This window comes from Heterodontus francisci, chromosome 9 (genome assembly GCF_036365525.1).
Source record: "Heterodontus francisci isolate sHetFra1 chromosome 9, sHetFra1.hap1, whole genome shotgun sequence".
Taxonomy (NCBI): domain Eukaryota; kingdom Metazoa; phylum Chordata; class Chondrichthyes; order Heterodontiformes; family Heterodontidae; genus Heterodontus; species Heterodontus francisci.
The window spans coordinates 59,688,673-59,714,668 of NC_090379.1; positions in this window are offsets into that span (position 1 = coordinate 59,688,673).

Consider the following 25,996-nt stretch of genomic DNA (forward strand, 5'->3'; position numbering starts at 1 on the left):
TTTCTTGCCCATCCCTAATTGCCCTTGATCTGAGTGGCCTGAAGGACATTAGTGAACCAGATGGGTATTTTTACAACAATCAATAATGGTTTCATGGTTGCCATTAGACTACATGCCGCCCAAGCCTGGAGGAGGACAATAAGGAGGCCCATTGGTCCCAATGTAGTGGTCCTGAAGCTCGCAATAAAATTCAGCCCTATGATTCTAACAGTGAAAAGAAATAGTGCAACCTGTGTGTTGTACTGTCAGCTCTTAAACTGAGCTGAAATGTTTTATGTACTTTTACATATATCCTGTTTTTAGACTCACATTGTTATTTCATAATTGTCTCCATTCACATTTCTCTTTGAATCATAGAGCTATTACCACACAGAAGGAGTCCATTCTGCCCATCAAGTCCATGCTGGTTCTCTGTACAGCAATTCAATCAGTCCCATTCCCCTGCTCTAACCCCGTAGTCCTGCAATTTTATTTACCTCAAGTGCCCATCCAATTTCCTTTTGAAATCATTATTGTTTCTGCTTCCACCACCCTTGTAGGCGACAAGTTCCAGGCCATTACCACTTGCTGTGTAAAATGTTCTTCCGCACATTCCCCCTGCAACTCTTGCCCAGAACCTTAAATCTGTGTCCCCAGTCCTTGTACCATCAGCTAATGAGAACAGCTTTTCCACCTTATGTAAGCCTGTCATAATCTTGTACACATCTATCAGATATCCCCTCATCCTCCTTTGCTCCAAGGAGAACAACCCTAGATTCTCCAACCTAACCTTGTAGCTAAATTCCTTCAGCATCACAGATGCCTGTCTTCAGCCAATTCGATTCACTCCACGTGATATCAAGAAAGACTGATGGCAGCAGATATAGCAAAGGCTATGGGTCCTGACAACATCCCAGTTGTAGTACTGAAGATTTGTGCTCCAGAGCTGGCTGCACCCCTAGCCAAGCTATTTCAGTACAACTACAACACTGGCATCTACCCGACAATGTGGAAAATTGCCCAGGGATGTCCTGTCCACAAAAAGGGGACAAATCCAATCCAGCCAATTACCGACCCATAAGTCTACTCTTAATCATCAGCAAAGTGACGGAAGGTGTCATTCACAGTGCTATCAAGCTGCATTTACTCAGCAATAACCTGCTCACGAATGCTCAATTTGGGTTCTGCCTTGGTTCCAGAGCTCATTACAGCCTTGGTCCAAACATGGATAAAAAAGTTGAATTCCAGCGGTGAGGTAAGAGTGACTGCCCTTGACATTAAGGCAACAATTGTCCGAGCGTGGCATCAAGGAGCCCTGGCAAAACTGAAATCAATGAGAATCGGGTGAAAATTCTCCACTAGTTGGCTTCATACCTAGCACAAAGGACGATGTTGTGGTTGTTGGAAGCCAATCATCTCAGACCCAGCACATCACTGCAGGAGTTCCTCAGGGTAGTGTCCTAGGCCCAACCATCTTCAGCTGCTTTATCAATGACCCCCTCCATCATAAGGTCAGAAGTGGGGATGTTCGCTAATGATTGTACAGTATTCAGTATCAATCACAACTCCTCAGGTACTGAAGCAGCCCATGTCCATATGCAGCAAGACCTGGACAGCATTCAGGCTTGGGCTGACAAGTGCAAAGTAACATTCGCGCCACACAGGTTTCAGACAATGACCATCTCCAACAAGAGAGAATCTAATCATCTCCTCTTGAGGTTCCCATTTCTGAATTCCCCACATCAACATCCTGGGTGTTACCACTGACTAGAAACTTAACTGGACCAGCCATATAAATACTGTGGCTACAAGAGCAGGTCAGAGGCTGGGAATTCTATGGCAAGTAACTCACCTCCTGACTCGCCTAAGTCTGTCCACCATTTACAAGGCACAAGTCAGGAGTGTGATGGAATATGCTCCACTTGCCTGGTTGAGTACAGCTCCAACAACCCTCAAGCTCGACAACATCCAGACCAAAGCAGCCTGCTTGATCAGCACCCCATCCAAAACGTTAAGCATTTGCTCGCTCCACCACCAGTGCACAGTAGCAGCAGTGTATACCGTCTACAAGATGCACTGCAGCAACTCGCCAAGCCTCCTTTGACAGAACCTTCCAAACCATCCTGACTTGGAACTATATCACTGTACCTTCACTGTTGCTGGGTCAAAAACCTGGAAATGCCTTCCTAACAGTACGGTGGGTGTACCTAAACCAGATGCAGCGGTTCATAAAGGCAGCTCCCCACAACCATCTCAAGGACAATTAAGAATGGGCAACAAATGCTGGTCTTGCCACTGACGCTCACATCCCAAGGATGAATTAAAAAAACCTAACATTTCTTTTGTTGTCAATATTTACATCAGTTCATTCTTTCCCTTTACCAGCAAAACCCTTTCCCCTTTCTATTGAAAAAAAAGTTTATCACTAGCTTCTTTCCCAACTATTTCATTAATTTGAGGCCTTTACTATTCTGTCATAGCTTCTACAATCTTCTGTCTCTTTTTTATCTATTTTATTTTTCACGCTGTCCTACATTAGCCTTTCCATATTTGCAGCATTCCTTTTATAACTCCATGGTCTCTGCTACTTTTTTGCCTTATTACCTTAGTGAATCATTGTTAAGTATTTTAACAGCGTTTTGACCAGTAAATAAATTGATACACATTCCAATAGAGATGAGCATAAACATTATGTTACATTATATGTCCATGCATGTGTTGATATTGCAAGTGCACAAGTAAACAAAGCCCGTTAGAAAATGCTGTTCGTGACACTGTCTCCATTTAAATTACTAAAGGGAAGAACTACAACAACCAAAAGTACGATCTCCCTCAAAACATCTGCATCCATCTGACCCTGGCCTTAACCTTTAAATCTATCTTTTCATATTCATCTCAAAAGACCTTGTCAATGGCCAAGGAGACTCATAAAAAAGGATCCTTCGACAAACAAAAAAGATACAGAGGAAATTCAACCCAAATTAGGTGGCAGGAGATAATACAATTTGCTCATTTTTATTCTGCTGCTCAAACTGGGGTTGAATTCATTTCACTTTATCTTTATTCATGTTATTTAAACGTTAGATTCATTAGGATTTTGAACTGCCACAGATATAGAGAACAAAACTAGTTGCCAAATTTGTCCAACATCTGTTCCCAGAAGGGACAGACATTTGCCAACTTCACATCATGTTATATTTTCTGAATTAATTTCAAAGATAGCCCATCAGTTTATGAACTGTTTGATCAAACTTCTCATTAAATGAATGAAACATTAAATTGGTGGTATCAATATTCAGACAAATAATTAAAATGTTCATTAAATGGCTCACACAGAGACAATAGAAGGACAGGCAGGCAAAGACATAATTTCTGCATGATTATTTATTTAAGGTGGAAGACAAATGTTGTTTCACTTGGCTTTTTAAAATATGTGCAGCAGTTTAATAAACAGAATGCTATTGAGCTCATGTTTCATTTTCTGTAATGAATAATGTGACTGGTCGGATGTGAAAAAGTAAAATTCTGATGTGCTGCAGGATTATGCTCATGTTTCTTCAACTTTTTTAAAAACTTACATTGATGGGGAAAATAATAAAAGTAGAAGCTGTGAGCAGTAGAAAGGAGCTGGTTACCTGTTGGAGTTGAGAGCTGATCAGCCAGTGCAGAGCAAGCAGAGACCTTTTGTTTGTCCATCTGGCGATTTGGTTTCTGTCTCAATTTGGTCAGGAATCTGTGTTGGGAAGGGGAGGGAGCAAAGGAAATGCCAGGTCAGCTGGAATCGAAATCTCTTTACACTAATTTATTAATTTTTTAAATACAACTGTCCAGAAGGCAGGCATTGCTAAATCATAGATATGACAGTTTAATAGTACTTTCTGTTAAAAGTGTCAAAGTGTTTCTTTTCTCCACCCCACACCGCACTGCCCCCCCCACCCCCGCCCAGCCCTCTGTTTTTCACCTAATAATGGGATCTTTATGATGCCAAGAACTTATATATTTTATATATTTCATATTTGTGAGTTTGCTAATTAAAATATATTGTATTTGTGCCTGGCATTCTTAACATGCTGTGTGAAACAGGTGGTATGTTGAAATAGTTATTCTAAATGCAACTATATATTCCCTAAAAGGTTTTCTGATTTCGGAATTTTAATTTGAGCGATTTGTACCTTACTTAACTGTCAGTGATTGCTGTAAATCTCAGTCATTAAAAAGATTAATCACAGAACATTTCTCAGAAAAGACATTGTTTCTGGTTACCATTATATACGCTGCAGAGCGCTTTACTGCCCTGTATCAACAAGCTGCTGATCGTGCCACTGGGTGAATCTGTACTATCTTGTATAATTTTGGTAAGTCATATTAAATTAAGAAGCATAACAAAAATAAAAAGAAATCAAATTTAAAATTTCCCTTCCTCTAAACTGCATACTACTTTGGTGTACTTTGTAAACAGCCTTATTGGTACAGTATATATTTAGTGCATTGAAACATTGTCTCCAATATACCTGCTTTTTTCAACAAACTGGGTGAGTAACTGCAGCTGTCTTCCATGTACAATGGTGTGTCTAATAAAAAAAGGAACAGTTTGCAAACATTCAGCTGTCCTGCGCAACTGCTCACCATGACCTTCCTTGGCAATCGTCTGCAAGGCAGTCACAAATCACTAATGAGCTGTTTTTGTCTTTAATTGCTTACTTAATTATAGAGAATTAACATAAGAACATTTCCAATTATTAACATAATTGTATTCAGAGATGAAATGTTGGTATCTGTCAATCTGCTCATCTATAATAAGCAACTTGTTTACAGAAAACAGTTTTTTTTAAACATACTTTCCAATCTGCAACCAAAGCCTGGATGGCCTAGCTCTGGCATGTGCCACCAAGCCTTTAGGTCATGTTGAAAAATGAACTTGATAAACAACAAAGAAATTAGTTTTAATCCAATGACTACAGTAGTCAGTAAGATCCGATTTGTTTGCTAGCTGAAGAATTCATCAACACAGAAATCCAATATATGTATTTTGGTTGTTTCATGATATTTTTCTTCGTGTTCACACTTAATTATGACATATATGTGGTTAAAATGGCATAAAACAAGAAAGAAAATAGGGTGGATATACTGAGTTTATAAATCTTGACAGGATGGATTTTTAACACTTTTCATCTCTGCTTTTTGTGCAAAATAGAAAAACTTAACAGGGGTAAAACTAAAATTCGCCAGTTGCGCAGAAACGACTGATAGCGTAGCGACAGCCTGTTTTACGCTGAGTCCGATTTTCTTTTCCATTGAAGTCACCCAAATTTATGCAAAGACCAATGTCACCCTGAGAACGTTAAAAATATTGCAAGTGTATCAACTGAAGATAAATACTAGTTCAGATTCATAACAGCACCAAAATGTTGATCATAAAGTTCACAGCAAGTATTCCTCAGAGAAAGAATGTCGATGGAAGTCTGAAATACATCACAAATAGTTTGTGTCTTTGACTAGCCACATGCAGCTGTGCCAATAAATACAGGATTACCACCAAAAGACACATCTTACTAACTCTCTAACCCAGGATGATGCAGCTGTATAGAAAATGTCTATGTAACCCATAAGTACTGCTATTGGATAAAGTGAAGCCTTTGTTTTTTTTAAGCATCCAAATCATTTCCCATCAGGCATGCAAGGTATTAGGTCCTAAACCTTATGTTTCCTCAGTTAACTGAGCCTCAAATAGTAAACTCAGCCCAACTCTGTAAAACCAGATTTGTTTAACAACATGATTTAGGGACTATCTATTCATGTACCTTGTACAACTAACTCCACTGTTAAAGCTAGAATCATGAAAGAGTCATTTCATGTAGCTGTTAAATTCTTCTCAAATCTCCTTGCAAGTAACGAGTAAAAAAGCTCAGTGTGTAATGCCAGCTAATGTGGTTTATGGAAGAAAATAGTATCAGCCTATCTTTGTAGCTATCTAAGCCAGGATAATGCTTTTAGCCTTTATACTTCAACCAACTCGATTTTTCCAACCCTCAGCCATGCATCTCCTGAAATCCTTTTCCAAAGAGTTAAATTGAATGTGAAATCTGTGCTCAGCTATGAGTTGCCTTTGTTCTTGGTCTTGCCGGCAAAGCTTTGCCACTGCATCACTTTCATCGACGTCTGATTGAGCTTGACAGTATGACAGCGAGGCACAGACGAGCAATTCCGCACTGAATGAGAGTCTTTTTCAGCCAGGCAGCAGCCTACTCAGTGTCTGAGAAAAGGCCACAACAGATGCAGAAAGAAAACCTTCTCAAGGAAAAAAAAGCTAAACTTTGACGCAATTAAATTTGAAACAGAGCTCCTTCACTCTAGGTGATCTTGACCAGCTCACAATGGAAGAAAAAGCAGTTGATAAACTGCATATCTTAAAGTTAAAAAGGTGGTGAATTGATAGAAGAAAAGGAACCTTGAGCTCTACGACCATCACTTTCACAGATTAGTGTCTCCAGCAAGTGACAAATTATGGGCAAAATTTTCTTCTTTATTGGAAGTGTTACGTGTAATCTAAATACTTTTTATTTCTGCTGGGGAAAAAATATTATCTTTTACGACCCAGAGTTGGGTGCGACTCTGAATTTTGCTTTGATTAAGCGGAGGTCCAGAAGTAGAGTTTTGGTTCTGCTTCAGGTGCCAGTTTAAGATTAGAACAAACAGGTGAATATAACACAAATGCTGTTATAAAGGTGAGTGTGCCATTCTCTATTTAAATAGGTTTTTTAAAAGTATCTTTTTGGAGGCTCTAAAATATAATGTGTTGGCACACTGCTATCTCACATTACAGCAATTTAAAAAAATGTACATTGTACACTAGAATAAGATCTTCTCTCAGCTATAATTATATAAGAAATAATTTACAGTTAAAAATGGGAAATTGCTTTGTGAGATGCGCATGCTGTCATCTTTCTGCACTTCTGTCCAGCAGACTCTCTCTGTATATCCATGATGCTAAATTCTTAATGGCTGGACAGACGGGAACTGAAAGTATCTCAAAGTAGCTCTTTGTGTCCCTAACAGGATTAAAAGTTAGCACTGTTGGCACAAACAACACTTTTGTATTTTTGTGCCAAGGTGAAAAGTTTCCCATGTGTGTATAAAGGCCCTTTCCAATTTCATTTTAGTGTAGGTTCTGATCTGTATGGTTCCTATTTCTGTTTTTGCATAACTTATCACTTTAGTTGTTAACAATTCATAATATTAGCAGTTTACTTGCAGACATGTTCCTTTATGTACGGTGAATTATTTAAGTGTAGCATGCTAACCTAGTGTCTGAAAGACCATTGAGAATAGTCTCAAATTAATCCATTTGCCTTTTCAATAAGATCCGTTTTCATCATAAAACTGCCTGATGGGGAAAAAGTTTCAGGAAGACACTCAGATTAAAATTCAGGGAAAAATTCTCGTACCAGTAAAATGTATATATTATACTCATAGCATTAAAGAGTATCAAAGCTTATAGCAAAGAAAATCTGGAATAAAAAGCTGATATCAGGAATGGTGACCATGAAACTACTGTGTTGTCATAAAACCCCATCTGGTCCAGAAATGTCCTTTAGGGAAGGAAATTTGACATCCTTACCCAGTTTGGCATACATGTGACTCCAGACCCACACAGTGGGTGGCGGTGAACTCAAACAGTAGCAGGCTGCCGCAATCTCCCATGCAGCAGCTCATTTAAATGGCCGGGCCGGGGTGGCCCGCACCCCCCGCCAATCACGTGGAGGGGATGGGCTGTCCATCGCTGGCAATGGCGTAGCTGCGTGTGCACTGGCGTTGGCACCATTTTTACAGGGCAGCCAGCCCTGCCAACACTTACATTTTTAAAGAAGTAATCCCACAAAATTAAATTAATAAATTTATAATGCCCCTTTCCCACCCCCCAATACCAATTACAGTGACTATTTGCCCTTCCCTTCCCAAAACACTTACCTTTTACATCTGACCCCCCACCCCCAAAATGCATAAAGTTTAAAGGTCAATCCTTCCTACCATCCCCTACACCTGCTACGTTTATTTGATCCCGATTCCACCACCCACCACCCCCCCCCCACCCCGCACTGAAAATCTTACCTCCAACCCCCTCCCCACCAGTGTGGTGCCAGGTTTCCTGGACGGGGATTTGAAGGCGAGGAAGTGCCGGCTGCTCCCCTGAACATCGCGGTGGGCCCTCAGCTAAGTCTATTTAAATGTGTTCATTTTATTGATTTAAATATTATAATTGCGGTCTTGTCGCCCAGCAGCAGTGGGGCTGCCACGGAGCCTCGCCACTGGTGGGAGGATTGGGGCGGGCCCTCACAGTGTCAAGGTCCGTGGCGAGCCTCATTCGGAGCCATCTTCAGGCCCCCCCACCACAGAACCTGACGCCTGGGGGGCGGAACAAAATCCAGCCCCGTATGGGTGACTCTTAACTACCCTCTGAAATGGCCTAGATGCTCAGTTGTACCAAACTGCTATGAAAAAACATAATAAGATTAACATTGGACATATCACTATCTTTACCCTAGGCATCAAATTCTGGTACAACAAAGGCGCACCCAACCTGAGCTAGATCCTGTAAAGTCCTCCTCACGAACAGCTGGAAACTAGTGTCAGAATTGAGAGAGCTGTCCCACAGGTGATTTGAGCAACAGCCTGAAAAAGTCATACACACAGAACCATACTTTTCAACCAATGTCCTAGACTCCTCCATCACCATCCCTCGGTATGTCCTGTCCCACCAGAAGGACAGACCCATCAGAGGTGGTGGCACAGTGGTGTATAGTTGGAAGGGAGTGGCCCTGGGAGTCCTCAACATTGACTCCGGACCCCAAGATGTCTCATGGCATCAGGTCAAATATGGGTAAGGAAACCTCCTGCTGATTACCACCTCCCTCAGCTGAAGAATCAGTACTCCTCCATGTTGAACACCACTTGGAAGAAGCACTAAGGTTAGCAGGACACAGTATGTAGTCTGGATGGGCGACTTTAACGTCCTTCATCAAGAGTGGCTCGGTAGCACCACTACTGACTGAGCTGGCAGAGTTCTGAAGGATCTACCTGCCAGACTGGGCCTGCGGCAGGCGGTGAGAGAACCAACACAAGGGAAAAAGATACTTGACCTTGTCCTCACTGATCTACCTGTTGTAGATGCATCTAACCATGACAGTATTGGTAGGAGTGACCACCGCACAGTCCTTGTGGAGATGAAGTCCTGTCTTCACACTAAGGCCACCCTCCATTGCAATGTGTGGCACTACCATTGTGTCAAATGGAATGGTTCAGAACAGATTTAGCAGCTCAAAACTGGGCATCTTTGAGATGCTATGGGCCATCAGCTGCAGCAGAATTGACTCGATGTGGCAGGAATGCACAGCTTTGATCCGATCCGTTGATTGTGGGATCACTTAGCTCTGTCTATAACATGGTGCCTCTGCTGTTTATCAGGCAAGTACTCCAGTGCTGTAGCTTCACCAGGGTGGCACCTCATTTTTGTGGCACAATCTGTAACCTCATGGCCAGTCATATTCCTTACTGTACCATTAACATCAAGCCAGGGGGACAATCCTGGTTCAATGAGGAGTGTGGAAAAACATGCCAGGAAAAGCATCAAGCATAATTAAAACTGAGGTGCCAACCTGGTGAAGCTACAGCACAGGACTATAAATAGGCTAAACAGCAAAAGCAGCATGCTACAGGCAGAGCAAATCGATTTCACAACCAATGTATCAGATCAAAGATTTGCAGTCCTGCCACATCCAGTCATAAGTGATGGTGAATAATTGAATAACTAATGGGAAGAGGAAGGTCCTAGAATATTCCCATCCTCAATGATGGCAGAGACCAGTATGTGAGCGCAAAAGACAAGGCTGAAGTGCTTGTAACCATCTTCAGCCAGACATGCCAAGTGGATGACACATCCTGACCTCCTCCTGTGGCTGCCACCATCACAGAAGCTCTCTGACGTGATATCAAGAAATGACTAAATGCACTGGACACAACAAAGGCTATGGATGCTTTCAACATGCCGGCTGTAGTAGTGAAGACTTGTGCTCCAGGACTAGCTCTGCCCTTAGCCAAACTGTTCCAGTACACTACAACACTGGCATCTACCTGACAATACGGAAAATTTCCCAGGCATATCCTGTCAACAAAAAGCAAGACAAATCCAATTTGGCCAATTACCACTCCAATCTCAAAGTGATTCAAGGGTGTCGTTGACAGTGATAGCAAGTAACACTTACTCACAAATAACCAGCTCACGAATGCTCAGTTTCAATTTCACCAGGACCACTCGTCTCCAAACCTCCTTATACAGCTTTGGTCCAAACACGGACAAATGTACTGAATTCCAGAGGTGAGGTGAGAGTGACTGCCCTTGACATCAAAGCAGCATTTGACTGAGTATGGTATCAAGGAGCCCTACTAAAATTGGTGTCAATGGAAATCAGGGGGCAGAACTCTCTACTGGCTGGAGTCATACCTATAACAAAGGCTGATGGCAGTAGCTTTTGGATACCAATCATTTTAACCCCAGGACATTGGGGCAATGTTCTACCCCAAACCATCTTCAGCTGCCTCATCAATGACTTTCCCTGCATCATTTAATCAGAAGTTGAGATGTTTGCTGATGATTGCACAGTGTTCCATTCCATTCACACCTTGGCAGCAGTGTGTACCATCTACAAGATGCACTGCAGCAACTCACCAAGGTTTCTTTGGCAACACCTCCCAAACCCATGACCTTTACCACCCAGATCAGGATTGTGCAACATATGGCCCATGGGCCAGGATCCAACTCACCAAAGGTTTCCATCCGGCCCGCGGACGTATTTCAGAGATGAGAAATTTCCCATTGTCTTCTTCTTTCAGACCAGCTTTTAAAAAGAAACGCAAGTCAGTTTCACAGCTGACATCAGGATCAGCGGTTTCTGAACTTTGGACAGATTCGGGATTTTCTGGTGGGTTCCGAATTTCTTTTTAAAAGCCTGCTGGAAAACCCTGAATCTGCCCGAAGTTCAGAAACCACTGATCTCGATGTCAGCTGTGAAACTGACTTGCGTTTCTTTTTTTAAAAAGCTAACCAACCACAAAGCTGCTCTACTGAGTGCTCCCACTCCCTGCAACTGTCAGAGAGAGAGAGAGAGAGAGAGAGAGAGAGAGATGGGAACAGGGGAGGGGTGGGGGAGTGGGGGGGGGGGGGGTGGGGTGGAACAGAGAGAGAGGGACGTAATTAATTCTTTTTATGTTGTCCGATGCAACCTCTAAGTGTTACAGTTGCAGAATGAATCTCGCTTGTAGTCACATGACTACATCCTGATACTTGGTTCATTAGCATACCAAGATCTTAAAGGGTCATCACCATCAAAGGCAATCACACAACATCCCCTTTCTTTCCAAAGATAAGTCTTGTATGTTAAAAGTAAAAATACATAAAATTAGATAGCAAAATTATTTACACATGGATAGAGATTGTGAAATTTACAAATATAGAGGCTCAAAAGTTCATATATCGTCTCAGTGGTTTGACAACTCTTGCTCAGGGAATTTGCATAGCAACCATTGCTGTTCTTTCTGACGTTTCTCCCTCTCTGTATTCAGTTTCTGTTGCTCTGCCTTCAGCTGCTAACATACTCTGTTGCTTTTCTCAAGATGGCCACCTTTGAGGCCTTGTCATTCTTTGAAAGTTCTGGCACCTGATCTCGAAGAACCAACAGACAATGCTTCAACTCATTCCTCCTTTGCCTCCTCAGGACACTGCGTGTCCTTCGCCTCTCCTCATCCTCTGCGTCTGAAGGCTTGGGGCTGAAGGTCGAAGCCTTGGCGGGTGAAGAGTACTTGGTCTCATGGAGATACCTGTCCATTCTGGCTTGTTGTGATGCTGGCGGTTCTCTAGAGAGCAGAAGTGAAGGTGCAGCATAGTTATGCTGTTGCTGGTTTTCCAGACTGCACCGTTTGCTGCTGGCCAGAGTCTGCGAGTGGGTTCCGGTCCTTGGAGATTTCCCCTTGGCAATGGTCTCATGGATAGTTATAATGTTGAGGTCCTTATACGCTGGTAGTCCTGCCACTGCTGTACGTTTGTATCTACTAGGTAGAACGTTTGTGGTTTCCATGCCGACTTGCCATAGCTGCATTGCATGGTTAGTGTGGCACTGCATGGGATGGGTGACCTGTTTGCACAGCTGTGTAATAGGCACTTCAAGTGCTTTTTTTCTCTGCTAGAGTTTGTTTATGCAGCTGTTCAATAGGCAATTCTTCATGCGTCAGTAGTTTTATGAGTTTTTTAAAACTTTGCTTGAGTGACTGAAAGCTGTTCAAGCTTGAGTGATTTAATGTTTTTTTTAAAAACTCTGGCTGGGAGCTATGTGAATGGAGGGTTCCTGCGCTTTTGTATATTGGACGCCTCCAGTAATGGCGCTGACTTTGATCAGCCTAGGAGGGGAGCCTTTGAAAATAATTGGTCAGCCTGAGATAGGGATCGGGTTTTCCCTGTATTTTTCTTTTACTGAGCCTTTAAAAAAAAATCAATTTTGCAAGCACCTCAAAGCGTTTTTTCAATGGGGATTCCTGGACCATCGGGACAATGACTCACCCAGTCGTAGTGATTGATTTGCAGCCTGTCGTTCAGCGCTCTGCCTTCTACAGCTTGAGGTAAGTGTTTTCTTTGTTCCCTGTTTGGGCTGGTATTTTTTTTAACTTTCTCTCTTTTAGCTGAAGGAAGATAGTTTTAAAGCTATTTCTTCAGTGGTCTTCAACCTTAGATTCTGTCTTCTCATCCCACTGCTGCCACCATATAAGGAGTTCTTTTTATGTTGTCTGATGCAACATAAATGAGATGCATGGAGTCCAGGTCGTTGAAGATCTCAAACAGGTTTACCAACAGTTAAACTCTGATACAGTACACAGCTAACTATTTACAGAACTTGCCTCTAGGTGTTAAAGTTGCAGAGTGAATCTGACTTGTAGTCACATGACTAAATCCTTGTATTTGGCTCATTAGCATACTAAGATCTGAAGGGGACATCACACTTAAAGGCAATCACACAAAAAGGGAGAGAGAGTGGTGTGACAGAGGGAGAGAGAGGAGGACAGAGAGAGAGGAGGACAAAGAGAGAGAGGAGGACAGACAGGAGGACAAAGAGAGAGAGGATGACAGAGAGAGAGCGAGAGAGGGGGATAGAGAGAGAGGGAGGGGCAGAGAGTCAGCGAGAAAGGGGGGAGAGAGAGAGAGAAAAGGGGGGGACAGAGAGAGAGGAGGGACAGAAAGAGAGAGGGGACAGGACTACTTGCATTCCAAACAGCATAAGCAGCATGCGATGGACAGAGCTAAGCGATCCCATAACCAACGGATCAGAACTAAGCTCTGCAGTCCTGCCACATCCAGTCGTGAATGGTGGTGGACAATTAAACAACTAACTGGAGTAGGGAGCTCCATAAATATCCCCATCCTCAATGATGGGGGGAGCCCAGCACATCAGTGCAAAAAGATAAGGCTGAATCATTTGTGACTATCTTCAACCAGAAGTGCCGAGTGATCGATCCCGACCTCCTCCTGAAGTCCCCAGGATCACAGATGCCAGTCTTCAGCCAATTCGATTCACTCCGTCTGATATCAAGAAATGACTGAAGGCACTGGATACTACAAAGGTTATGAGCCCTGACAACGTTCAAGCAATAGTACTGAAGGCCTGTGCTCCAGAACTTGCTGTGCCGCTAGCCAAGCTGTTCCAGTATAGCTACAACTCTGGGATCTACCTGGCAATGTGGAAAATTGCCCAGGTATGCCCTGTACACAAAAAGCAGGAGAAGTCTAAGCCAGCCAAGTACTGTCCCATCAGTCTATTCTCAATCATCAGTAAAGTAATGGAAGGTGTCGTCGACAGTGCCATCAAGCGGCACTTGCTTAGCAATAGCAATAGCAATAGCAGTGGGCGGCACAGTGGTGCAGTGGTTAGCACCGCAGCCTCACAGCTCGAGGGACCCGGGTTCGATTCTGGCTACTGCCTATGTGGAGTTTGCAAGTTCTTCCTGTGTCTGCGTGGGTTTTCTCCGGGTGCTCCGGTTTCCTCCCACAAGCCAAAAGACTTGCAGGTTGATAGGTAAATTGGCCATTATAAATTGTCACTAGTGTAGGTGGTAGGGAAATATAGGGTCAGGTGGGGATGTTTGGTAGGAATATGGGATTAGTGTAGGATTAGTATAAATGGGTGGCTGATGTTCGGCACAGACTCGGTGGGCCGAAGGGCCTGTTTCAGTGCTGTATCTCTAATCTAATCTAATCAATAACCTGCCCACTGATGCTCAGTTTGGGTTCCGCCAGGGCCACTCAGCTCCTGACCTCATTACAGTCTTGGTTCAAACATGGACAAAAGAGCTGAACTCAAGAGGTGAGGTGTGAATGACTGCCCTTGACATCAAGGCAACATTTGACTGAGTATGGCATCAAGGAGCCCTAGCAAAACTGAAGTCAATGAGAATCGGGGGAAAACTCTCTGCTGGTTGGAGTCGTACTTAGCGCAAAGGAAGATGGTTGTGGTTGTTGGAGGTCAATCATCTGAGCTCCAGGACATCATTGCAGGAGTTCCTCAGGGTAGTGTCCTAGGCCCAACCATCTTCAGTTGCTTTACCAATGACCTTCCTTCAATCATAAGGTCAGAAGTGGGGATGTTCGCTGATGATTGCACAATGTTCAGCACCATTCGTGACTCCTCAAATATTGAAGCAGTCCGTGTAGAAATGCAGCAAGACCTGGACAATATCCAGGCTTGGGCTGATAAGTGGCAAGTAACATTCGTGCCATACAAGTGCCAGACAATGACCATCTCCAACAAGAGAGAATCTAACCATCTCACCTTGACATTCAAAGGCATTATGATTGCTGAATCCCCCACTATCAACATCCTAGGGGTTACCATTGAACAGAAACTGAACTGGAGTAGCCATGTAAATACTGTGGCAACAAGAGCAGGTCAGAGATGAGGACTCCTGGGGTGAGTAACTCAACTCCTGACTCCCCAAAGCCTGTCCACCATCTACAAGGCACGAGTCAGGAGTGTGATGGAATACCCTCCACTCACCTGGATGGGTGCAGCTCCAACAACACTCAAGAAGCTCGACACCATTCATGATAAAGCAGCCTACCTGATTGGCACTCCATCCACAAACAGTCACTCCCTCCACCATCGGCGCACAGTGGCCGCAGTGTGTACCATCTACAAGATGCACTGCAGCAACACACCAAGGCTGCTTAGACAGCACCTTCCAAACCCACGACCTCTACCACCTAGAAGGACAAGAGCAGCAGATGCATGGGAACACCATACACCATCCTGACCTGGAACTATATCGTCATTCCTTCACTGTCGCTGGGTTAAAATCTTGGAACTCCCTTCCTAACAGCACTGTGGGTATAGCTACCCTACATAGACTGCAGCGGTTCAAGAAGGCAGCTCACCATCACCTTCTCAAGGGCAATTAGGGATGGGCAATAAATGCTAGCCTAGCCAGCAATGCCCACATCCCATGAACGAATAAAAAGAGAGGCACAAAGAGAGAGGGGGGGGCGGAGAGAGGGGGGGGAGAGAGGGGACAGAGAGAGAGAGGGAGAGGGACACAGAGAGAGGCAGTTGGACAGAGAGAGAGAGAGGGGGGACACAGAGAGAGGATGACACAGAGTGGGGGGCACAACACAGAGAAGGGGGAAAACAGAGAAAGGGGCACAGGGAGAGAGAGAGAAAGAGAGAGAGACTGAGAGAGAGAGAGAGGGAGAGAGAGGGAGAGAGAGTGATCAAGATCACTCCTGACAGATGGGCATCCATCCAGAATAGTCTGCATCGCTACAAGAAATGTGTGGGCAAACACTGACTACTTGCACAAGCAAAAAAATGTCAGGCATCTCACTAAATCAGTGTCCAACATGGTGAAGAGAAAGTAAGTCAATAAATTAATCTTCTCATTTAAAGTTTCTTCACAAAAATGCACATTTGTTGTTTATTTGATTCATGGTAACATAAATTTTTAATGCCATTATCTTTCCAAAATTGTCTCACCGGCTCTTATATAAGACAAAAATTGTAATGTGGCCCCCCATGCGAAAAAGTTGAACAACCCTGACCTAGAAGGACAAGAACCTCAGAACATAAGAAATAGGAGCAGGAGTAGGCCCTACAGTCCTTCGAACCTATTTCACATTCAAGAAGATCATGGCTGATCTGATGTTGGCCTCAACTCCACTTTCCTTCCATAATCCTTTCCTCTCTTATAATTCAAGAATCTGACAATCTCAGCCTTGAATATATTCAATGACTCAACCTACATAGCTCTCTGGGGTAAAGAAATCCAAAGATTCACAACCCTCTGAGAGATGAAATTCCTTCTCATTTCTGTCCTAAATGGCTGACCCCTTATTCTGAAACTATGCCCCCTCGTTCTAGATTCCTCCACGAGGGAAAACATCCTCTCAGTATCTAGCCATTCAAGCCCCCTCAGAATCTTATATGTTATAATAAGATCACCTCTCATTCTCCTAAATTCCAAAGAGTATAGACCCAAACTGCTCAACCTTGCCTCATAAGACAACTCCTTCATCCCAGGAATCAAACTCATGAACTTACTCTGAACTGCCTCCAAAGCAAGTATATCCCTCCTTAAATAAGGAGGCCAAAATTGTACGCTGTACTCTAGGTGTGGGCTCACCAATGCCTGTACAGTTGGAACAAGACTTCCCTATTTTAATGCTCCATGCTCCTTACAATGAAAGGCAGCAGGTGCATGGGAACACCATCACCTCCACATTCCTGTTCAAGTTGCACACCACCCTGACTTGGAAATATATCGTCATTCCTTCATTGTCACTGGGTCAAAATCCACAAAACTCCCTACCTAACAGCACAGTGGGAGTATCTTACCTGATGGACTGCAGTGGTTCATGAAGGTGACTCACCACCACCTTCCCAAGCGCAATGAGGGATGGGCAGTAAATGTTGACCTTGCCAGTTGATTTTATTTCACGGGTATCTAGAGCAATACACAGCAGAGCAATAAAGCATGAATAGGCTTGAGTGATGCCATCTTATCTGGAATGAAGGGAGTTCCTCCTGATGATTCAAAATGGTAGTGTATTTCTGGATAGTACTGAGGCACACAGCATACAAATCAGATTGCATCAGAACTGAGGCGCAATCCCGTGCAGCACGTACCTCATATGCCTAAAGAGGTTGGTGGCAGAACCGCATCAAATTAGTTCATTGGCCTCATTTATTTACTATTGGCAAGCTTGGCTGGCAGTCACCAACCCAGAAACAGCTCACTGGTCCTGAGGGGTAACAAGATCGTCCGGCTCAGAGTTATCCAAACCGGGTGGAGAAAGTAAAAAAAGTTCTTTCACTTTAAACACATAAAGGAATTTTAGGTTTGGGTACAGATTGGGTGAGGTGGGGGGGGATGGTGGTCGTTAAAACCAGCAACAATGTGGACGCTCTGGGAAGTCAGCTCAAACCTGCTGACTTCTAGATTTAACTGAAGCACATTAGGCTGCTGGCACACAACCCCCTCAGGAGAGACAGGTTGCCTAGTACCAAATGCTAATCGCTCAATTTAAGTAAAAGCAAAATACTGCGGATGTTGGAAATCTGAAATAAAAACAAGAAATGCTGGAAATACTCAGCAGGTCTGGCAGCATCTGTGGAGAGAGAAGCAGAGTTAACGTTTCAGGTCAGTGACCCTTCTTCAGAACAAGCAAATATTAGAAATGTAAAAGGTTATAAGCAAGTAAAGCGGGGGTGGGGCAAGAGATAACAAAGGAGAAGGTGTAGATAGGACAAGGTCACAGAATAGCTGACCAGGAGGTCATGGAGCAAAGGCAAACAATAGGTTAACGGTGTGCTGAAAGACAAAGCATTAGTATAGATAGGGTGTTGACAGACTGAAAATTGAACAGCCGCAAGTACAAACATGAAAAAAAAACAGTGGGTAGGCAAACTGAACAAACTAAGATGAAATACAATAAAATAAACACAGAAAAAAATTTAAAAAAGGAAAAAGAAAAAAATAACTGAAAATAAAAGTAAAATGGAGCCCGTCATGCTCTGAAATTATTAAACTCAATGTTCAGTCCGGCAGGCTGTAGTGTGCCTTATCGCTCAATTTAAGTGATATTTCAACTCACTTTCAAATTTAATGGCGCATGCAAGCATGTTTGTTGTGGGACGACGTTAAGGACGGACCACCTTAGGGAGCTGTAAGTGAAGATCACCAGAGGAAATTATGTCATGTCACACTTGACCAGTCAGTTGTGGGTGGAGCCAATGGAGCAAGACGTGTTTGGATGTAGCTCGTGCAGTAACTGTTTGTGTATATATATATGTTCCAGTTAAAGTTTAATAAAAGCCATGCTTACTTTGGATATTACTTGTAGTCCTGTGAGTCTTACAAAAGATCACACACCAAAGGATCAAGTAATATTACAGTGTTTCCCTGGCTTCCTGAAACTCACTAGCGAAAGCGGAGTGAGGGCACAGCAGCTTCTGAGAGGGCTGAATCAATCTCCTGGAAATACTGCAAAAAATACTCAGTACTCACAGCCGCTTTCTTACCTGCTTGTTCATGTTTTCGGGGAGGTCACATTCGACACTTTGGAGGCTTTCTCAATCACATCAGGATGAGTCGCACTATGGCTGCTTTAGATTGGACATCAGAAGGCTCTGACAGAGTCATATCTAGGATCTCCCAGTTGGTGGCTCACAATGCATAAAACAGGTGACTGAAGACTTGTTTGCCAAGGCTGCCAATTATCTTAACTTCACCTGCGATGACACCAGTCAGAGCGAGCGGGCACTTGGGTTTGCGTCCCAGGCTGGCTTCCCACAGGTGCAGGGCGTCATTGACTGTACACACGTGGTAATCTGTGCACCCTCAGATCAACCAGGAGCATTCGTCAACTACAAGAGATTCCATTCCATCAATGTGCAGCTGGTGTGCAACCATAAATAGATATTTCTTCAAGTGTGCGCCAGATTCTCAGGGAGCTGCCAGGATGCTTTTATCCAGTGGCAGTCCAAACTTCCTGACGTCTTTGGACCCGCGAGCAGACTTAAGGAGTGGCTGCTAGGAGACAAGGGATACTTACTGCAAACTTGACATCTGACATTTGTCCGAAACCCAATGAAGCGCAACAGTGTTACAACGAATGCCATATGACCACCAGATGTGTGATTGAACAAGCAATTAGCATGCTGAAAATACACTTTTGGTGCCTGAATATATCTGAAGTTTCCCTCCAGTACATACCAGCTGTAGACTCCAAAACGGTTGCAGCATGCCCTGCAGGAATGTCAAGGCAAAGAGCTCATAGGAACATAGGAACAGGAGTAGGCCATTTAGCCCCTTGAACCTGTTTCGCCATTCAATGATATCATCACCTAACTCCATGTACCCACCTTGCTCCGTATCCCTTAATATCTTTCCTAAACAAAAATCTGCCAATTTCAGCTTCAAAATTAATAATTGACTTAGCATCGATTACCATTTGCGGAAGAGAATTCCAATTCTCTATCGTCCTTTGCAAAAGCCTTTGTAAAATTGTTTCCTAACTTCACTCCTGAAAGACCTGGCTCTAAATTTTAGACTATCTTGAAAACTTTGATCAAATCACCCTTAATCTTCTAAATTCTAGGGAGTTTGTGTCATCTATCCTTGTACTTTAACCCTTGGAGTCCAGCTTTAATTCTGGTAAACCTACACTGCACTCCCTCCAAGGCCAGTATATCCAGCTTAAGAGGTGGTTCCAGAACTGCTCACAGTACTCCAGGTGTAGTCTAACCATGGATTTGTGTAGCTGGAGCATAAATTGTAACCCCTTTTACTCTAGTCCTCTAGATAAGGCCAGCATTCCATTAGCCTTTTTGATTATATTTTTTGTACCTATCCTTGACATTTTATCCACTGGTTATCATTCAGCACTAGCTTGTTGAAGAGACACTTAAGGTATCTGGAAAAACCTGCAAAGTAGTCGGTTGAGAATTTTGATGGTGCGTAGCCAGCTACAGAATTTTGTTTTACAATGAGGCCTCCTAACAATACAGGCTCCAGAGGAGAAATGCTTCAATGGGCAACAAAGAGTTCAGCAAGAAGATGTTGAGAAGAGCCTGTTGTCAGCTGCAAGACACATTCATGCCATCTATTGACTTTCACATCTGTCCACTGCATCCTGTGTGCATCTTCATCCTTCCTACCATAAAGATCTATACATCCCCCTGTCTGTGCACAATACCTCGCACATCAATTTTCCTATTCGCCAATGAAAGCAGCTTCCAAACATCATCAGGAATTAATATCTTCATGCACAATAACTTCAGTGTAACTATAATTTTAATTAGAAACCATAAGGGGTACTGGATGGTATAGGGGATTAGCCTTTCGTCTTTAGGACCTGGCTTCAAATCCAGCCCAGACCAAAGAGATGAATACTACCCGCTGTTTACTTGCTACACGGGTTCTATATGAAATTCAAGGTCCAGGCATGAGTGCAAACAAATGATGGGGCAGTTCAGCATTTTACTGGCTGTTGAAGTCAAGTTGGTGCTGCAATGGTGGTTATAAGGTTCCTGGTGTCCAGGCCAATATTTAGCCTCAACGAGAATCATGAAAATAGATTTTCTGGAACCTAGCTGTGCACAAAATTGCCTGCTGCATTTCCTAAACTTTAAAAGTACTTTATTGGCTGTAAAACACTTTTGGATATCTTGAAGTTGTGAAAGGCATGAAAGAAACAGCTGGAGGAGGCGCAATGAGTCAAAGGACTTGCTTCTGTGCTATAAACTACTATGGTTTATGTCTTTCTTCCAAACCTCAAGACATGTCTCAATGTAGTTGATATAACACTGACTTTTTTGAATGCACATTTGTATTACTTTTGCACGATTAGGGCTGTCCTTCTCCCAGCCAAAATCCGTTTGCATTTTCCGCAACAGGACTTGCTAGTACATGGAAGGCAGGGTCCGTAAAATAGCCTTTTCTCAATTATCATTGACACATTTTCCTTCAAAATTGCACATGCACAGCTGGGTTAACAAACATTTTAACATTTATACTGGCTTTGTGGCTTGCTAGTTACATGCACATTGCTAAATAATCGTTATTAGAGCTTTTTGTTATTACTACTGAAATCATATTCTGGGAACTGCATATTTCAAAATGGTGCATTCCTGTGAGTTAATCGAGGTGTCATAATTTACAAAAAAATGAACATCTTATATATTTCAACAAAAAAGGAAAATGCAGTGGCTACAGCCTAAAAACAGAATAGCTTTTGGGATGTGAGTCAAAATGACTGGTCACATGGTCTTGTGGGTAGGTTTATAAATAGAATGAACAAATCAACTGAAAGCTGCATCCTTGCTAATAACTACAGAGAGTTACTGCATAAACGCACTCAAAATAAATATATCAAAACTAACCTAGCTCAAATTATTTGACTTATGGCACTTCAAAAATCCAAGACAAAGTGCCTACCTGTCTGCATATACACATTCCCCAAATTCTTGATTTGTAAATCACCGACACATAAAGCTTTGGAAAATACAGAGCAGCAGCAGATTAGCACCCATACAAAGTCTAAACTGCACACATGCCAGTGCATTCAGTAAGGTAGTTATGGTTACATAGAATTACATAGAATATCCAGCACAGAAACAGGCCATTTGGTGCAACCAGTCCATGTCGGCATTTATGTTCCACTTGGGCCTCCTCCTATCCTTCCTCATCTAACTGTTATCAGCAAAACCCTCTATTCCCTTATCCCTCATATGCTTATCTAGCTTCTCCTTAAAGGCATCCATACTATTTGTCTCAACCACTGCCTGTGGTAGCGAGTTCCCAAATTCTCACCATACTCCAGGTAAAGATGTTTCTTCTGAATTCCCTATTTGATTTTTTGTGACTATCTTATATTAATTGCCTCTAGTTTTACTCTTCCCCTTAAGTAGAAACACTCTGTGTCACATCTATCAAAGCCTTTTATAATTTTGAAGACCTCTATTAGGTCACCACTCAGCCCGCTTTCAAGAGAAAAGAGACCCAATCTGTTCATCCTTTCCTGATAGTTATAGCCTCGAAAATTTGGTATCACACTTCTAAATCTTTTTTGCACCCTCTCCAGTACCCCTATATCGTTTTTATAAGGTGGAAGAACTGTATTCCATATGTGGTCTAAACAACATTTGACACAGGTTTAGCACATCTTCTCTGCTTTTTAATTCTATCCTTTCAGAACTAAACCCTAGTGCTTGGTTTGCTTTTGTTATAGTGTAATTGACCTGTGTTGCAACTTTTAGTGATTTGTGTATTTATACTCCCAGATCCCTTTACTCCTCTTTCCCATTTCGATTCTTATTTTTCAAGTAATATGTGACCTCTTTGTTTTTCTTGGCAAATGTAATACCTGACACTTATCTATGTTGAAATTCATTTCTCAATTATAAACCCATTCTTCAAGTTTATTAATGTCTTCTTGTAATTTATTGCAGTCCTCCTCAGTGTTGACTATCCCTCCCAAATTGATGTTGGCTGCCAGTGTAGAAATTGTTGTTTCTGATTCCAAAGTTTAACCAATTAATATAAATTGTGAACAGTGGTCCCAGCACTGATCCTTGTGGGACCCCACTTCCCTTCCTGAATAGTTACCCTTTACCCCTACTCTCTGCTTTCTGTCTTTCAGTCAGTCAGCTATCCATCCTGCAATATGTTAGTCTGTTTTGTTGAGACAGCAGGAAAGATCTTTGTCAATTACTTGTGTTCTATGGAGCTGCTTGAGTGGGATTGAGGATCTGGATTTTTAAAAGCAGCAGCTGAGCAGGGTCTTAAACCCTGGGCCCTCAGATTAAAAAGCAGACGCACTAACAACTGAGTTATCTGGGCTTTTAAATATAAATTACTATTTTTAGGCCAACAATGAATAAAAATTGAGTTACAAAAACAAAGTTTTTGAAAAAAAATTGCATGTTATATCACTTCTTTAACGTAGCAGGATTTCTTTTGTTTAAATAAAGGTCACTCTTGTTAAAATGTTGCGCTGAAGCAGAAAATTCTTCTTATTCAAAAAGGATCAAATTAGAGTTTTTTTTTTAAACTTACTGTATTCATAGGATTTCTTCCACAGAACATTTTATGTTGCTTGAACTATTGTTAAGTCAGTAATATATATTTGTACCACAAAAAGCATTGAATCCACATTGTTGCCTGCACAGGTCTTGCAGGTATCAGGCTTGTACTTCATTAACCTGCAGTTGTTGAGTGTGATGCCTTTGGTTACAATAAATTAGTTCAAGAACACTACTAATTGAAGCTCTAGACTGGGCTGATAGGAGAATTTTCAGTTTCGGGTTTCAAGAAATGGCCTAGAGATATACTAATGCATTACTGAACTCAGTAAATAAGGCCCTGTGTCAGTATGCTGCAGACCTGCACACTGCTCAGTGGCACATTTAACATCTAAATATATACTGGATATACAATTTCCCAGTATTCAACAATACATAATTTCTCAATAGAATTGGAGCAATTGTGTCACACTGATTAATCTTTTGGTTCCTGGATTGTCACGTATCAACAACGTGGAGCACACTGACTCTCAGAACTTGTAGTGATGGCACTGCTGTTATAAAACGAGACCTGGAACTGAAAGAAACTGTCCCATATACTTTGTAATGTAAGTTATATAAAACAGAAGACACCCTAGAGTGAATTCAAGATAAATTCTAATCTTGGGGTTCCAATGCCAGTTCTAAAAGGCTCAAACTTGTCTCTCTCGGTATATGAAAACACCTGAACCCCTGTTCTGATGAAAGGTCACAGACCTGAAACATTAACTCTGTTTCTGTCTCCACAGATGCTGCCAGACCTGCAGTGTATTTCCAGCAGTTTCTGTTTTTATCCCTGAATAATATTGCTTTGATTTTGTCGTATGTCATTAACAACTGTTCCAATCCTATATCCACCTTATTCCTACATTACAATAGTGACTACACTTCAAAAGTATTTCATTGGCTGTAATGTGCTACGGGATGTCCTAACTTCATGAAAGGTGCTATATAAATGCAAATTCTTTCCTATATATTCCTAACGTCTTCTTCTTCTTTGGCCTCCTTGTCTCAAGAGACAATGGGTAAGCGCCTGGAGGTGGTCAGTGGTTTGTGAAGCAGCGCCTGGAGTGGCTATAAAGGCCAACTCTAGAGTGACAGACTCTTGCACAGGTACTGCAGATAAAATTGGTTGTCGGGGCTGTTACACAGTTGGCTCTCTCCTTGCGCTTCTGTCTTTTTTCCTGCCAACTGCTAAGTCTCTTCGACTTGCCACGCTTTAGCCCCGCCTTTATGGTTGCCCGCCAGCTCTGGCGATTGCTGGCAACTGACTCCAATGACTTGTGATCAATGTCAAAGGACTTCATGTCGCGTTTGCAGACGTCTTTAAAGTGGAGACGTGGACGGCCGGTGGGTCTGGTAGCAGTGACGAGCTCGCTGTACAATGTGTCCTTGGGGATCCTGCCATCTTCCATGCGGCTCACATGGCCAAGCCATCTCAGGCGCTGCTGGCTTAGTAGGGTGTATATGCTGGGGATGTTGGCCGCCTCGAGGACTTCTGTGTTGGAGATGCGGTCCTGCCACCTGATGCCAAGGATTCTCCGGAGGCAGCGAAGATGGAATGAATTGAGATGTCGCTCTTGGCTGACGTACGTTGTCCAGGCCTCGCTGCCGTAGAGCAAGGTACTGAGGACACAGGCTTGATACACTTGGACTTTTGTGTTTTGTGTCAGTGTGCCATTTTCCCACACTCTCTTGGCCAGTCTGGACATAGCAGAGGAAGCCTTTCCCATGCGCTTGTTTAATTCTGCATTGAGAGACAGCTTATTGGTGATAGTTGAGCCTAGGTAGGTGAACTCTTGAACCACTTCCAGAGTGTGGTCGCCGATATTGATGGATGGAGCATTTCTGACGTCCTGTCCCATGATGTTCGTTTTCTTGAGGTTGATGGTTAGGCCAAATTCATTGCAGGCAGCCGCAAACCTGTCGACGAGTCTCTGCAGACACCTTTCAGTGTGAGATGTTAATGCAGCATCGTCAGCAAAGAGGAGTTCCCTGATGAGGACTTTCCGTACTTTGGTCTTCGCTTTTAGACGGGCAAGGTTGAACAACTTGCCACCTGATCTCGTGTGGAGGAAAATTCCTTCTTCTGAAGACTTGAACGCATGTGAGAGCATTCCTAACATCACTTGCAATATCACCACATTGAAGCAGCTGCCTTTAAATCTTGAAACACACCCTCCACTCAGACTGCTTTCAATGTTCTATGTTCTGTGTAAGGTAAGGATCTAACAAATATGCTGCCTCATCACACCATACTGGTCACTTTCAAATATTGTCAACAGCTGCACTACTTCTGTACAAAAAGTGTACATGGGCTGGTTTCATTCCATTTTGAGCAGTTTAGAGGTTTTGTTTGCTCAAACAAGTATTATCACATTGATGGAAGTGTAGGGCTTTTTAGCACATGGCTTAATTTAACTACCTGTATTAGAAAACTATTACGGCAGCAACAACTTACAGTCCTCAAGTACACAAAGAGTCATCTCAGCACACTTTCCAGGGTGGTGAATAGGCTATAAATGCATAGTGCATGATGATAGCAACTATCCATCTCAAAAGAAGATGGTGTACAACCAAAGCAGTTGAGTTACCTTGCCTTGCTACAATATGGTCAGTGGCTGGAGTCCAATTCTCCTCCAAAGTGCTATGATCTGCTTGAGAGAACACAGACATTTATGGGTTAGGTTGTTCAAATCTCCTCATCCCAACCATGCATGATGTGACTCTCTAGAAGTGTGTTAGAGGACACATGAACACAATGTCTCCTCACTCGCTTGTGTGACTCTCCAGTCTGACCGTCCATGCTTCCATGGCCGCCCTGGTCCCCCACTAGCTCCAGAGGCTCCTCCTCTGCTGATGTCATA